The 16831-nt window shown below is 51.8% G+C and overlaps 1 long non-coding RNA gene across 1 annotated transcript; it reads right to left on the minus strand.

Annotated features, from left to right (window-relative positions):
- Positions 1 to 7587: 7587 nt before the first annotated feature.
- Positions 7588 to 8543, minus strand: LOC117183745 (uncharacterized). Its single transcript, XR_004468896.1, has 2 exons — positions 8401 to 8543; positions 7588 to 7754 (listed from the first exon to the last, which is right to left on the minus strand). It is a non-coding gene; the product is annotated as an uncharacterized lncRNA (long non-coding RNA).
- Positions 8544 to 16831: the final 8288 nt, after the last annotated feature.

A 16831-nucleotide genomic window follows, 5' to 3' on the forward strand; every position in this document is an offset into this window, starting at 1 on the left:
TGACTCCAGAGGTTAAACCACTTTCCCCCCGCCCTTCTACACTCGCGCCTCTTAGCCTACAACCCCATCCCCCGGCTGCGTATGATGTCGTACCCGCCAGTAGCCGTAGTATCGTGGCGACGGGATCCGCTGTGCCGGCAGAGAGCCTACTCCATGGCATCGACGTCGGTGCCGCGCAGAGAAACCTGCACGGTAGCAAGGACCCATCAACGAAGGGGCCCACCTGGAACGAGGAGCATTTTAACGCTGCGATCACCGAGAAAATGGTCCGCTGGGGAATCGTGTTTGATGGGTCCGGCGATCCGTTAAGTTTCCTTGAGCACGTGCAAGAGAGGGCAGCCACTTATAAGATAGATCTACGACACTTATCACAAGGAATCCTCGTGTTGTTGACCGGTCGGGCCGAGAGTTGGTTTCGAACGAGCCGCCTTAGTGGAGAACCATGGGAGACCTTTCGCAAAGAGTTTTCAGAGTTTTTTTTGCCTCCCCGGTACTTTCAACGGCTAGAGGACGAGATCCGAACCCATTTTCAACGACCAAAAGAAGCGTTTAAAACGTACCTCGTGGACATTCGACTAATGATGCAGCGCGCGGGATACACCGAGGCTCAGGAATTGGAAAGGATATACGATAACATGCTCCCGGAATACCAGTTGTTTACGAGGCGAAAAGATTTTGATTCTCTCTCCGAATTAACGCAACTGGTTGTGAACTTCGAGGTGACGCGTAACAAGGGACCGTCGGAGCTCACGGGCTACGCGAACCAAGCACGAGACACCCATCCGCGGGAAACTTTAGGGCCAACGGCTGGTCAACGAGGACCAAGGAATCACGCGGCTGCGAGGACACAGGATCTCCGGCACGATAGAACCCAGGTGAGGGATTGGTCGACGGACTCGCAGCAGCCGGATGTCAGGAATGGAACCATCCTCCAAGACGCCGACCCCATAATCGACGTGCAGCATTCTTGTAGGAACTGCGGCGGGTCCGGACACTTTTCCAGGGAGTGTAAACAGCCCCAAGTCTTATACTGCTGGGACTGCGGCCGTCGCGGGCTACGCACCATCGAATGCTGTCGCAGGAATTCGTCGGAAAACGGACAGGCGCTTCACTCGGCAGGGGACCGGGCGAAGACCGCCACTCCCACCCCGAGGCAGTAAAGGGAACCCTGCGGCTGGAGAGAGGACGAATTCGCGCGCAAGTAACCATGGAAGGAGAGGACCTACTCGCTACTCTGGACACAGGCGCCACACGGAGCTTCGTTAGCGAACGCAAAGCCCTGGAGCTGGACAACGGACAGAGTATAGCGATGGTACGAACGACGATCAGATTGGCGGATGGGTCCCTCCGGGAATTGACTCAGGCGCTGATGGCAGACATACGACTAGGAGATCAACAAGTAAAGATGCCGGTGCTAGTAATGAAAGACGTGCTGGATGACGTCCTCCTCGGGATGGATTTCCTATGCGGAATAGACGCGACCCTGCAGTGTGGAGGAGTCCCCTTGCGCCTGAAATTTAAACACAGCCATGATACCAGGACTCAAGACATAGGATCCACATCCCGCCTGGATCAACCTACGAATCTCAGCCGAGACCGGCTCGCCCAGCATCAAGAACCGACGAGGAACGACGTGCCGAACGAGGAGCGCGTGGCCGATCCCCTGGGATCCATGATGGTGAGGTGGGAAAAACTTGCGAGGGACGACGTACCAAACGAGACGTGCGTGGCCGTTCCTTCAAGGAATTCTAGGAATTCGGACGAGGTCTCGACCCCGGCAGGATACCAACCCGGGTGGACATCGGCGCTCCCCGGCCTCGACCACCGAGCCATGCTGAAAAACCCCTTCCGGGTACACGAGGTACAGCAGCGATCCAAGAAACGAGTGCGATTCGAACCCGGCATCGTCGACAACGGGCCCCGCCGTAGGCGCACCAGGGAACGGACACAAGGAGCAACAGTGGCCACCGTGAGTATATCCCAATTGCCCGACGTTTTGACCCCTGGATTCGAGCCCGAAGACGACGAGCCCCTGGAACCCTGGATCACCGAATGGTTGCAACAGGAACTGAAACAATTCGACGGCCTCAGCGGAGTGTCCCCCATTGCAGAACACACCATCGTGATGCGCGACAACAAGCCTATAAAACAACGTTATTATCCAAAAAACCCCGCTATGCAAGCCGTCATTAATAAACAGGTCGACGAACTGCTTAAGGAAGGGCAGATTGAACCTTCGAAGAGTCCACATAGCGCCCCAATTGTCCTCGTGGGCAAGAAAACAGGTGACATCAGGATGTGCATAGACTTCCGACAGTTGAACGCGCGATCGATCCCCGACGCGTATCCCCTCCCCAGGATTCAACACATATTGGAACAGCTGAGAGATGCCAGGTACATATCGACCCTGGACCTGAAGAGCGGCTACTGGCAAATTCCGCTTGCCCCAACCAGCCGCGAGTGCACGGCGTTCACCGTGATGCCTTTTGGCCTTCACTCCGCCGGCGCGACCTTCCAGCGAGCACTGGATAGCGTGATTGGCCCTGACATGGAACCACACGCATTCGCCTATCTTGATGACATTATCGTCACCGGGCACACCGTGGAGGCCCACATGCGGCATCTTGGGACAGTTCTACAGCGGCTGCGCAAGGCTAATCTTCGACTCAACAAGGACAAATGCAGCTTCTTCAAACGCAGACTGAAATATTTAGGTCACGTCATCAGCGGGAACGGCATACACACGGATCCTGACAAGATCGCCGCAGTGCGCAACCTGAAACCCCCGGCAGGTGTCAAGGAACTTCGCCGATGCATCGGTATGGCCTCCTGGTACCGGCGGTTTGTACCCAACTTTTCCGAAATAGTAGAACCCATGACGGCGTTGTTAAGGAAAGATCGGCAATGGAAATGGTCGGAAGAACAGGAAAAAGCCTTCGAGGAGTTGAAGATCAGGTTAACTGAAGCGCCGGTCCTCGCCTGCCCTGATTTTTCTGAAAAATTCTCATTGCAAACCGACGCTAGCGAACAAGGATTAGGAGCCGTCCTTACACAAAAGATAAGGGACGAGGAACGAGTAATAGACTACGCGAGTCGACGCTTGTCCAAAGCCGAGGAGAACTACTCCGTTACTGAGAAGGAATGCTTGGCAATAGTGTGGTCAATCCGCAAGCTGCGCTGTTACTTGGAAGGATACCGATTTGACGTGATCACGGACCATATCGCCCTCAAATGGATCAACTCGATCGACAACCCCACTGGACGGATAGCACGTTGGGCTTTAGAGCTGCAGCAGTATCAATTCGATATTCACTATCGCCGAGGGAAGCAGAACGTGGTAGCAGATGCACTTTCCCGCCAGCCATTGGAGTTACTACATCAAGCTCTGGAGGAGGAGTCACAGTGCAAGTGGATCAGGAAAATGTTGGCGAGAATCAGGCAGCAGCCGGGCAAATATGAAGACTACCGAAGCGAGAGTGGACAACTGTATCGGCGCCTGCACACCGTGCCCGAAGAGGAAGACTCCACCCCATGGAAACTCTGCGTCGCTGCAGAACATAGACGACGCGTACTAAAAGAATGCCATGACCACCCGACGGCCGAACATCTAGGAATCCGAAAAACAAGCACACGAGTCGGCCAAAAGTACTACTGGCCAGGCCTGTTCCGAGAAGTCGCCAGATACGTTCGCCAATGCGTAGTGTGCCAAAAATACAAGGTGAGCCAGTTCAAACCGGCGGGGAAAATGTTCACCAGACAAGTTGACGAACCCTTCAGCGTGTTATGCGCCGACTTTGTTGGGCCGTTGCCCCGCTCCAAACATGGAAACACCGTCCTCCTGGTTTTCTTCGACGCATTTAGTAAGTGGGTCGAACTGGTGCCTCTACGCAAGGCCACTACACCACACCTGGAAAGATCATTCCGAGAAAGAATCCTAAGCCGCTTTGGTACCCCTCGTACCTTCGTTTGCGACAATGGGGCACAGTTTACCAGCCGATCGTTCAAAGGATTCTGCAAAAGACTAGGGATGGAACTTCAGCATACTGCCCCGTACACTCCCCATTAAAATCCAACAGAACGCGCCAACAGAACAATTAAAACGATGGTGGCGCAATACATCGACGGAAAACAGAACACTTGAGACGAGCTCTTGCCAAAAATCACGCTCGCGATCAACTCAAGCGTGTCCGATTCGACGCGATTCAGCCCCGCGTTTTTGATCCAAGGTCGCGAGCCAAGACTGCCAGGCGCCTTGTATGACGAGGTTACGCCAGGAACGGGAACTAGCATCGCCGACCCGGAGACCAGAGCACGACAGATGAGAGAGGTGTTCGAAATCGTAAAAACAAACTGCGACAAAGCATCAGAGGAGCAAACACGACATTACAACCTCCGCCGTAGGGAATGGAAACCGGCTATTGGATCCCAAGTGATGTTACGTCGCCACACTCTGTCCAAAGCAGCCGAAGGCTTCGCCTCCAAGTTGGCCACGAAATTCGAGGGACCATACCGGGTGACCAAGTTTCTCTCTCCGAATCTCGTCCGATTACAGGTTCTAAACGGACGTAAGCAGCGATCAGCCAGTTTGAACGACCTGAAGGCGTTCTACCCGACTATCGACGAAGATGACGAAAAGACCGACCAGATCAGGACGGACAGTGAAGACGACCCTGACCGAACCAATATACAACAATCTTGATTACAACGCAGATCTACTCAAACCGCCACGACGATGCTGACACCCCGGATACACAGAGACGAAACCAATCAGGAACCGGGATATCTTGCGAGGAACGACGCACCGAACGAGGCGTGCGTGGCTGCTCCTCCTGGACACATCCGCTTCAGGAACCCGGATATCTTGCGAGGAACGACGCACCGAACGAGGCGTGCGTGGCTGCTCCTCCTGGACACATCCGCTTCAGGAACCCGGATATCTTGCGAGGAACGACGCACCGAACGAGGCGTGCGTGGCTGCTTCTCCTGGACACATCCGCTTCAGGAACCCGGATATCCTGCGAGGAACGACGCACCGAACGAGGCGTGCGTGGCCGCTTCTCCTGGACACATCCGCTTCCGGGACCCGGATATCCTTCGAAGAACGACGCACCGAACGAAGCGGGCGTGGCTGTTCCTTCAAGGGCAAACCGCAACCGTGATTGTACCGATGGGACCAACCAAGGCCGACATTTTGGAGATTCTCATTAAGTCTATAACCGCTCCGCCGCACTCATAGAGTATCAAAGTATTTCTTGCCTGTAGTCAACAAGTCCATTCCTTTTCACAGCTCATCGAATGCGAGAGACCCCCGCCGACGGAGAACTACGACAAAAGCCAGGCCGGAGCCCCCAGTCGACTGGGAGATCATCGAGGAACTGATTCTTCGCCCCACTCCGCGAGAATGCCAAGTCCACCCAGAGGTCCTCAGCTGGGAAAATTTATGCGGCGACGTCGTAAGCTGGCCCCGCATCGACCAGATCATCGAGGGGATCGATTCAGACCCCGATCACGTCAATATTACAGGAGACGCGGCCACCAACGCCAGGGACCCAAGCCCTGGCAACGTCGCCGAAGAGCACGCGCAGGGCCCTGGACACGCCACCGTAGGAGAAGCAGCCGACTTCACCGCTCCGGGTCCGAACCCCGACGAGGGGGCAGAGGCCATCACTATCCCTGACGGGCTGCCAGGTGCCACCGCAGGCGGATACCGCCAGCAATTCGAGCCGACGGAGTTCGAAAAAGAGATGCTCCGCTGGGAAGAGCCACCGCTTCCGGCACTCTTCGGGGCCCTTGATACGCTCAACCTTCTCGAACGGATAGACGGGTTGGACATCGCCCCCGAAGATGCAGGACTACCGGCCGTCAGCAACTTTGACGCCATCCTACGTCCCGAAGACATCGCCCCCGAAGATGCAGGACTACCGGCCGTCAGCAACTTTGACGCCATCCTGCGTCCCGAAGACATCGCCCCCGAAGATGCAGGACTACCGGCCGTCAGCAACTTTGACGCCATCCTGCGTCCCGAAGACATCGCCCCCGAAGATGCAGGACTACCGGCTGTCAGCCACTTTGACGCCATCCTGCGTCCCGAAGACATCGCCACCGAAGACGCAGAGCTACCGGCCGTCTGCGATCTGGACGCCATCCTACATCCCGAAGGCGGCCGTCCGGAGATACCAGAAACGTCGACCCCCAACCCAGCCGTTCGTTGGGTGACTGGGGAGGCGGATTGGAGATTACGTACGCCCGACGGACGGCTGCCAGACACCCTGAAAGCCCGGCTCCTGGCACAACTCGTCAACCCGCGGCGTAAAGATGTCCGATTCTTGGCAGAGGCGGACAACACCTTATTCCAGGTCCACATCAGCAAGACGAGCAAAGTGACTATTCGCTCACGGGCCCCCCGAAGTAAGGAGAGGTTGTGAGGACCCATACTGGGAACCTCACATAGTAACAAGAGTTAATAATAATAATAATAAGACAACCTGAAAATATAGTAAGTCGCAATGGAGCGAGATTTGTATTAGTCACAATCATATGCTATAGTAGTAAATAAGCTAGTTAAGTTTTGCATAGCCGAAATCCCGCCAAACGGCCAGCTCACACGGAACAACCGCAAAGTAGACAGCGAGGAGAGAGAGCCATGCTCAGCCGGCAGCAGAGCGGATCTCTTTCGGAAAAGTCCCGTTGGCCCGAAAACGAGCGCGAGGCGTGGGGGGAACGTCGAGCGACCGTGGCGAGAGAAGGAGTCGATTTTTGGAAGCGAGCGAAGACGGAACGTCGCGGATAGTGAAGAGATAAAGAAAAGTGTTGAACGGCCGCGCGCCAGAGAGGAAAGAAAAGCATGGAGGAGCTGCGGGAACACAGGCGCCGGATCCGCGGGTGAGCTGGCCGATGGCCAAGGTAGTAGTAGGAGTAGAAGGGAGTGAAAGGGGAATCAATCCAATAAAACTTCGATCATATAATTAAGAACTCTTTGGCTTCCATTTGTTTTCTCTGGTCGGACCACCGACTGCGGTCATCCCTCTACCCCCTCCCCGTCCGTTTTCCTGACTGTTCTCGGTCACTACGCTCCCGCTCTGACTCTGGCAACAGGGTTTTACCCTGCTGGAGTGAGATGTGGTACGCGTTTCGACAGAGGCGCCCCCCCTTATCCTTTTCCTTCACCTCCCCGGACCCGCGGCCCACCTCGACCTTGGCAACAGGGGTTTTACCCTGCTGAAGTCGGGGAGTGCAGCGTCTCGGGTGAGTTTCGCGCCGCCCGGCCCAACGCCCGCTTTCCCCCCCCCCCTTAATTTCTCCCGAAGGCCCCGTCGTTGACGGCGGCTCGGCGATCCCTGCGCCAACGACCCGCCTCCCCCCCCCCAGTCTCAACGTCTCAGCAACTTACAAATAAACTGTAGGTGACCCTGGGCAGACTGAGACTGACCCCAGCCTAGGATCACTACTTTACATGTTCCTGTAGTTTGGCTTGGTTTGCACAGCTGATCCTCTTTTTTGTTGGTATTACTTCCTTGTGCGTCGCTGTTTGTTCTCCTTGGGTCTCGCGTTGTCCTGCCGTGGTTTCCATTGTTATGTTCGTTTCTGCTTTCCTGGGCGCTGACACCTTTGTCCCCGATACTTTCATTCGTGAGCTGGGCGGGAGGGCGTCCGGTAGTAGTTTTGTGGCTCGGTTCTTGTGGCTGGCCCGTGCCATCCTCTCTTTGAATTTTCGGGCCGATATGTTGAATTTCTCTTCTTTATTTTCCATTTGTCTGAAAAGGTAGAGAGAGGGCATCGTTATTGTATTTGCTTCCTCTATTTTTGCAGGTTTTAGTTGTGAGACGTGTGCCCTTAGTCTTTTGTTCGTCGTCGTATCTTGTAAGGTTATGATCACTGGGGATGTTTGTTCGAGTACCTTACACGGGCCGGTGTATTTCGGTTCTAGTTTCGCTGTTGTCTTGTCGATCTTTTTCGATAGTGGGTGCGTTCGTACCCATACTAAGTCCCCTTTTTTGGTTTCCATGCTCGCTTTCGCAAATCGTAATGTCTTGCTTGTTTTGCTGCTGCTTCTTCCATGTTTTGCCTGGCCATTGTTTCTGTTTGTTTCCGTTTGTCGGTGCTTTCTTGGTTTGTTTGATTGTTGAACCCTGACCCTAGTGTTACCTCGTCAAATAGGTTGCCCGGTAGTCTAAGTTCTCTCCCGAATATCAGGTATGCCGGGCTAAACCCTGTTGATTCAGACTTGCTGCTATTTATCGCTAGGGTTAGTTCGGGTAGTTGTTCGTCCCATTTGTTGTGTTTCCCTCCCGCGAATTGTGCGATCATTGTCTTTAGTGTTCGGTTCGCTCGTTCGGTTGGGTTTTCTTGTGGTGTGTATGGAGCCGTGAATTGTTGGGTGATGCCCCACGTTTTCATTACCTGTTTCGTCTTTCTGCTTGTAAATTGTACGCCGTTGTCTGAGATCACTCGCTTTGGTGCACCTCCCCTCGCCAGTATTTTTTCTCTGAACGCCTTTAGGAATGCGTCCGCCGTTGCGCTTCTTGCCGGTGTGACCTCCACCCATTTCGAAAATTTATCGATAAATACGATTAGTGCGGTGTTGCCGCGCGGCGATCTTGGCAGTGGTCCCACGAAATCGACGCATATTGTTTCCCATGGTGCGTTTGCGATTTTGGTGAGCATTTTGCCAGCCGCTGCCTGTTGCGATACCTTAAATTTTTGGCAGCTTTCGCATGTTCGGACGAATCGTGTTACGTCTCTGCTTAGCCCTGGCCAAAAATATCGCAGCCTTATTCGGATTTTCGTGCGTCTGATCCCGAGATGTCCGGCGGTTGGGTTTGTGTGGTTTTTGGTTAGTACCCTCTGTCGCTCTTGTTTTGGAACGCACAGTTTCCAGGGTTGGTCGTCTTCATCGTCTTGGCTTGGTATGTGTCGGTATAATCGGCCGTGTTTTATGGCATAATCCGTAGCTTCTTCTGGTGTCATCTCTACTTGGTTCCATTTGTTTTGATACCAAGCGCATTCTACGATTTCTGCTATTCGGGTTTCTTCGCGTGGTAAGCGGGAGAGTCCGTCCGCCACTGCGTTCAGCTTGCCTTTCCGATATCGTATTTCGAATGAGAACGGTTGCAGTCCCAATGCCCATCATGCTACTCGTCCGGATGGGCTTTCGATGGAATTTAACCATTTGAGGGCTAGGTGATCCGTAACTACGATAAATTGGTAGCCTTCTAGGTACATCCTCATCTTGTGTATCCCCCAGTAGATGGCTAGGCATTCTTTTTCTGTTGCGGAGTATTTCGTTTCCTCGCTTTTGAGCTTGCGGCTTGCGTAGGAAATTACATGTTCTCCGTCTGCATCTTCCTGGGTCAACACTGCTCCTAGGCCGCAGTCGCTTGCGTCTGTTTGCAGTATGAATGTTTTCCTGAAGTCCGGGCATGCTAATGTTGGCGCTTCCGTTAGACACAGCTTTAGGTCTTGGAAGCTGTTCTCCTGTGCTTCGCCCCACTCAAATTTTTGCCCCTTTTTGAGAAGGTCTTGTAGCGCTTTTGCCCGTTCGGTGTACGCTGGTACGAATCTGCGGTACCAAGACGCCAGGCCCAAAAAACTACGCAGTTGTTTCAGTGTAGTTGGAGCGGTGAGTTCTTTAATGGCCGCTACTTTATCTGGGTCTGTGTGAATTCCTTCCTCGCTTACCATGTGTCCTAGGTATTTCAGTTTCTTTTGAAAGAAATTACATTTTGCTGCGTTAATGCGTAGGTTTGCTGTCCGTAGCCTTTCGAATACCGTTTTTAGTTTTTGCATGTGTTCCACTTTCGTCCGCCCAATTACGATTATGTCGTCTAGGTATGCGAAAGCGAATGGTTCCATGTCCGGTCCGATTACCGAGTCTAGGGCTCTTTGGAACGTAGCCGGTGCTGTTGTGAGTCCGAATGGCATGACCTTCCATTGGTACAATCCTCGCCCTGGAGCTGTAAAGGCTGTGTAGGGTCGGCTCTGTTTTTCCATTGGGATGATTTAGATTTAGAATAAAGTCCATCCGTGGTAGTGGGTATGCGTCCTTCTCTGTTTTTTCGTTTAACAGTCGGTAATCCACGCAGACCCTCCAATCTCCGGTTTTCTTTTTTATGAGAACAATCGGCGAGCTGTATGGGCTGTGTGATGTTTCTATTAGATCTTGCTTTATGAGCTCGTTGATCTCTTTGTTGATGATTTCCATTTGTGCTGGGTTTCTTGGGTAATACCTCTGTTTGACTGGTCTGTCATCTTTCAGGAATATCCGATGTTTCGTAACATTGCTCACCCCTTCCAGCGTGTTGGATTTTTGTACCTCTGTTTTAATCCATTTTTCGATTTCTTCGTCCGTCGGTTCTGTTACTGAGTTTCTTGCGTTTTCCTCCTTTCTGTTTGGGTTTGGTTCCCCGTTGAAGTTTACCGTGGCTTCTCCACACGTTATTGATGTGCCTGCATCCTTTAAAAATTCCATTCCTAGTATGGGCGTATCTGGGACCCCTGTCATGATTAGGAATGATTGGTTGGTCTCTTTTCCCCCTAGTTCTACCGTTAGTTGGATTCTCAGTGTTGTTCTCCGAGTGCTTCCATCCGCTAGCCGGATTAATCTGTTTTCCACTCCTTCGATACCTTCCTCTTTTAGTTTTTCGGCCGTCTTTTCGTTTATCATGCATCTTGTTGCCCCTGTATCGATGATTACATCCATCAGTTGTGATCCGATCCTGGCCCGTCCTAAAAGCTGGTTCTTGTTAAATATTAGTTGTGTGTTGTCCCGCTCCGCTGGTTTTGGGCCACAGGAGGTTCGCGGGTTGTTCCTGCGCCCTGTGTGTTTTCCGTTTGTTTTCTGCAGCAGTCTATTGTGCGTACTCCTTGTTTGTTGCAGGTCCAGCAGTACAGTACGGGTTCCCTGTTGCATGTTCGGGCCTCGTGTCCATAGTTTCCACATCTTTGACATTTCCTTTGTCGGTATTTCGTCCTTTGCCATGCTGGTTGGTTTGTGTCGTTTTGTGGGTAATTCCATTGGCGACCTGTAACCTTGGAGAGTCCTGCATCTGTCTCTATTTTTTCGAATTCCTCTGCGATGATAGTGAATTCCGAAAGCGTTTGGAACTCTCTTCTCTTCACGTATAGTTTCAGCGGCAGCCGGCTCCAGTTTTTCCTGCTCTGTGTAGGTTCCGAACCTCATTAACTTCCTTATTTCTTGGATATAGTCTCGAACTGGTTCTGTTCTCCTCTTGGAATCTCGGGGATATGAAGTTCTCTTTTAGACCGACCTTTGCTTCCTCCCATGATGTGACTGCCGCTGGCTTTGTGTGCCACTAGCTACTGCTTCTGGTGATCCTTTCTTTATCTGTTTTCGAAATAGCGATTTCTTCCTGACTGTCCTGGTCTCCCCTTGGCTCTCTTCCATTGTTGGTTTTTGTGGTCCTCCTTTTGGTGACTGTTGCCTTGGGCTCTTGGTTCTCGGGCTTTTTCCTCGTGTTTGGGTATTTGCTAGTTGTTCTAGCCTCTCTCGCATATGTATTGGGAGGTCTGTTCTCTCTGAAAATTGTAGTAGTTGTTTCTTTTGGGTTTCTAGTGCCTCCAGTTTCTCCAATCCGAATTCTTCGCAATAGTTTTGCAACTCCAGTTTCGTTGCTTGGTTTATCCATTGTTTTGCCATCTTGACTTTGAGATTATGTTTCTTATGCTACCACAACCTGCTCGGGCGCCACTGTGACAACGCTTCGGGCGGGGTATGCTCGTCGCGCCGGGTTTTACAGAAATTTGTTTGATCTCTGGGTGTGGTAGCTGAAAGAGAGTCTCGTGGTTCAAGAATAAGGCAGGCTGGGATCGGTAATAAAAGAGATAGAGTTAGATTTATTGTGCTTAATGGTACAAAGTTTAGTAGTGGCGCGGGTGTTTTTGCGGCGGGCTCGTCCTTCGGTTGGGCCGCACGTGGCGGATGGTTGCGTGCGGGGCCGGGGAGTCGGCTGGCCGGATCGACGGAGGTCGTCTGTGCTTCGCGGGGAAGGTTGTTGCGGAGGGTTACTGCGCTCCGAGGAGTGATTCTGTGGAGGAGGGTTAATGCGCTCCGAGAAGAATTAAAGGTTGCGGAGGGTTAATGCGCTCCGAGGGGGGGGTAATGTTGCGGAGGGCGAATGCGCTCCGAGGCGAATTAAATGTTGCGGAGGGTTAATGCGCTCCGAGGAGAGTAAATGTTGCGGAGGGTGAATGCGCTCCGAGGAAAATTAATGTTGCGGAGGGTTAATGCGCTCCGAGGAGAAGTAATGTTGCGGAGGGTGAATGCGCTCCGAGGAGAATTAATGTTGCGGAGGGTGAATGCGCTCCGAGGAGGATTAATGTTGCGGAGGGTTAATGCGCTCCGAGGAGAAGTAAATGTTGCGGAGGGTGAATGCGCTCCGAGGAGAATTAAAGTTGCGGAGGGTGAATGCGCTCCGAGGAGAATTAATGTTGCGGAGGGTTAATGCGCTCCGAGGAGAAGTAAATGTTGCGGAGGGTGAATGCGCTCCGAGGAGAATTAATGTTGCGGAGGGTTAATGCGCTCCGAGGAGAAGTAAATGTTGCGGAGGGTGAATGCGCTCCGAGGAGAAGAAATGTTGCGGAGGGTGAATGCGCTCCGAGGAGAAGAAATGTTGCGGAGGGTGAATGCGCTCCGAGGAGAATTAATGTTGCGGAGGGTGAATGCGCTCCGAGGAGAAGAAAATGTTGCGGAGGGTGAATGCGCTCCGAGGAGAAGAAATGTTGCGGAGGGTGAATGCGCTCCGAGGAGAAGAAAATGTTGCGGAGGGTGAATGCGCTCCGAGGAGAAGAAATGTTGCGGAGGGTGAATGCGCTCCGAGGAGAAGAAGGGAGGCGGAGGTTTAATGCACTCCGAGGAGGATGGGAGGATCGCTGGGTCTGCTGGTGGCTGCTGCTGATGCTTACTTCTCCACTGGCCGGAGCCGAACTGATGCTGATCGCTCTGGCGGAGCTCCTTTTATTCCCAAAACGCGGCTGATCTTACGGTCTGTCCCTAGCGCGTTGTGCTGCGGGGCCCTAACGCGTTTGCACGGGCCGGCTGATAGTGTGCCCGTTGGCGCGTGGGTTATGGCCACACTTGGTCCGGTCAGCTGGGGGTGTGCCCGTGGCTGGCTGCGGGGCCCTAACGCGTTTGCACGGGCCGGCTGATAGTGTGCCCGTTGGCGCGTGGGTTATGGCCACACTTGGTCCGGTCAGCTGGGGGTGTGCCCGTGGCTGGCTGTGCTACGGGCCCATTGGTGGGGCTCAGCTGTGGTTTGTTTGTTTGTATTGTTTGTTTATTTATATTTCTTTTATTCTGTGGCAGGTCTTCATGTATTGTCGCTTATGTTCTACTTATCCTACTAATACTTATTTTCTAATCTTCATGGCTTGTCTTGGTGATTCTATTGAGGTTGGTTTGGTGTTTGTGGCGCCGGCGCTTGGTTTTCCTGGCGCTGGGCGTCACAATGGGTTACAGATCTCTGTTTACACCAGTGTAGTCATAACTTGTCTACTTTATGTTATTTCTTTAGAGATCGGTGTTGTTACATGAGTTTATGTGTACAATAATCTATTTATATTTAAACATTCTGCAAGGGGTCGAAAGTGGCATTGTATTGACGATAATATGTTCATGTTTGAACAATACCCTCGAAGTGCAGGGTAGCGCGTCACTTGGCGTTCCGTTACGGTCAAGCGCGGCACCGAAAAATATTCTCCCACCAACAACAACGCAAGCAAACGGTGGAGAAGCGAAAGCGAAATGGAAAACGAAACGAATGCACCGCTGCTGCTGCTCGTATGTGTGTGCATATGTATGTAAGTGCTATGTACCTGCTATTCCCCTGCCGGCTCCAGACCCTGACAGATCTCTGTCACAGAATCAAGCCCCTATTAAACGTGCCCATTGAACGAGTCGTTTATTGGTCGGATTCAGAGGTAACTCTCCATTGGATCCGGTCTCATCCATCGTCGTTGTCGACTTTCGTTTCAAATAGAGTGGCTGATATTCAAAAGTCAGATGATGCTACGTGGCGGTATGTACCCACGAAACAGAACCCAGTAGATATTGTCTCAAGAGGTTGTGACGTCGACGAAATCGTTCAGTCAATTTGGTTCGAAGGACCATCATTTCTGAAAGAGGAAGAAGAAAACTGGCCCAAGAACGCTCATTTCGAACACTCCGATGATCTTCAGCTGGAAAAGAGGAATACTGCGGTCGGGCTGACCGCGGCTGTGCGAAGTTCGGAGCTGTTAGATGTCATCGAGGGATCCTCGTCACACCTCAAACTGCTTAGAGTGTTCGTGTATGTGTTCCGCTTTATAAGAAAATGTAAAGACCCAAGCCTAAAATTCGAAAAAACTATCTCACCGACCGAATACAATGAAGCCTTTTATAAAATTGTCGAAATCGTCCAGCATCACGAGTATCAAGGAGAAATCGAAAAGGTTAGGAAAGGATCTACAAATGGTCCTAGCCTTCAGCGGTTGAACCCATTCATCCATGAAGACACAGGGACTTGGTGTAACTTTTCGTTGTTGCGAGTGGGGGGGCGACTAGCCAGAGCTCCTATATCATACGATGCCAAGTTTCCTCTGCTTTTGACTAAGCGCTCGCAATTCGTGCGAAGCTATATTCGTCATCTGCACCATTCGAATTTTCATGTCGGCCCACGAGCACTTGTGAGCATCCTTCGACAGATCGTGTGGATAGTGAACGCTCAGGAGGTCTGCCGTCAGACAGTTCGATCATGTATGCGCTGTTTTAAATGCAAGCCTCGATTGCTGACGCAACTCATGGGGAATTTACCCGCAGATCGACTCCGTGCTCTCCGCCCATTTTCAATTTGCGGCGTTGATTTTTGTGGACCAGTGCACACGACATTGAAAATTCGCGGAAGGTCCCCATACAAGTCATACATTGCGCTTTTTGTTTGTTTTGCATCCAAGGCGGTTCACCTAGAAATAGTTTCCGATCTAACCACTGATTGTTTTTTGTTGGCTTTTCAAAGGTTCGTCGGGCGCCGAGGATATCCCAAGTCGTTCATTGCGACAACGGGACGAACTTCGTCGGAGCGAGCCGCCATCTCAGCGCTCTGCGGATCAGGCTCAAGGAGCAAGGTGACGCAATTCGCGACTTCGCGTCAAAAAACGGATGCGAATTTGCGTTCATACCGCCGCGAGCTCCACACATGGGAGGGCTATGGGAGGCAGGTGTAAAAACTGCCAAGAGCCTACTCCTACGGGCGGTAGGCAGCGCGCTCCTAACCGCCGAAGAGCTCGCCTCAGTCCTCGTCGGCATCGAGGCAATAATGAACCCGAGGCCGCTGGGAGCCATCAGCCAAGATCCAAGCGACGGCGAGGCCCTAACACCCGGGCACCTGCTGACAGGCGGGTCGCTCATCGCCCCCCCCAGCACTGCGGACTCCGGACCAGGAGAGTCTCAGTTGCTTGCGGCGATGGCGACTTGTCTCGTCAGTCAGGCAAGCGTTTTGGCAGCGATGGTCCCGCGAATATGTCCTGAGGCTGCAAATTCGGGGAAAATGGCACCAGCAGCAACCGAACCTCGAGGAAGGAGACCTCGTCATCGTGGCCGAGGACAATCTGCCGCCTCAGGAGTGGCTCGTGGGGAGGGTCATCGCCACGCACGCAGGAGAGAACGGCATGGTCAGGGTCGTCGAAATAAGGACTAGTACTGGAGCGGTTTTTCGGCGGCCCATACACAAATTAGCGCCGCTCCCATTGTGTTGAAGCCGATGCAGGCGTTCAACGGGGCCGGTGTTGCGTGACCTTCCATCCATGGCCACAATTATTAGTTAGTTTTCGGTAATTTATTAGAAAAACTCTTCTAATTTTTCAAATGGTTTTATATCACGCCGGGGGGTCACCAATGTTTGAGATGCCAAGCTTTTTTGGCACCTATGTGTTTCAAAATGAAAAGAGAATTTGGTTTAAACCTTATAGACGACGAACTATAGACGACGGCGTCAGATCAAAGTGATTGGCGAAGTGGCGGCGGCAGAGAGCCCCTTTAGCGGGAGAGCGCAGCAGCTCTGCAGAAAGTCAACGTTTTACAACATAGGCGGCTCTCTCTGCTCATACAATAATAATGCATAAAGTTAAGGTTATTATTTGGCGGCTGGCCCGAACACTGCACAAGTGAGAAGCGGACCAATCAAAATCCCAAATGAGTTTGTTAAGCTTCACAACCTCGGCTTTACGAAAGCAGCGGACACGTTCAGGTAGCCTACTCGACTGATCCAATACAGTCCGTTCTATATCTAGCAACAATTCGAAAGTAGGATGGTAGGCTTCTTCAGGTATAGTGAGCGGAAGGGGTCGGGTTAACAACACTATGGTCGGATCCGATACAAAGCACAGCTGAATCGAGCTGAATTTTAAGAGGATGAATAGAGCGATATATAGTATTATAGCTGACATAGGAACTGAACTATTGACCAAATATCATATTTTTCAAACGCTGTCGAATCGGGCCAAAACTTTATATTTCTTTGTTTCATACCAAAAGGAACATTTTTAGACCCTGAGACCTTTGATTCCGACACATTTTTTTCGCCTATTTAAATAAGCGCGATCCTAATGTACATACATGCATACGTACATATGTATATATATATGCACATATCATAGATAAGTATAAACATAGTGCTCCTTTCATACTCTTACGTTCAAATGCGCACTCTTATCATAGATAAGATAGTTTTAGATAGTCATTTGAGGACTTATCACGAACTAATTTATGTTAAACCAGACCTAACATTCGGTGGTCGAAGCTTTAAATACCCTTAAAGATCGAAATTATATTAATCTTCGA

Source organism: Drosophila pseudoobscura, chromosome 3 (assembly GCF_009870125.1).
Source record: "Drosophila pseudoobscura strain MV-25-SWS-2005 chromosome 3, UCI_Dpse_MV25, whole genome shotgun sequence".
Lineage (NCBI taxonomy): Eukaryota > Metazoa > Arthropoda > Insecta > Diptera > Drosophilidae > Drosophila > Drosophila pseudoobscura.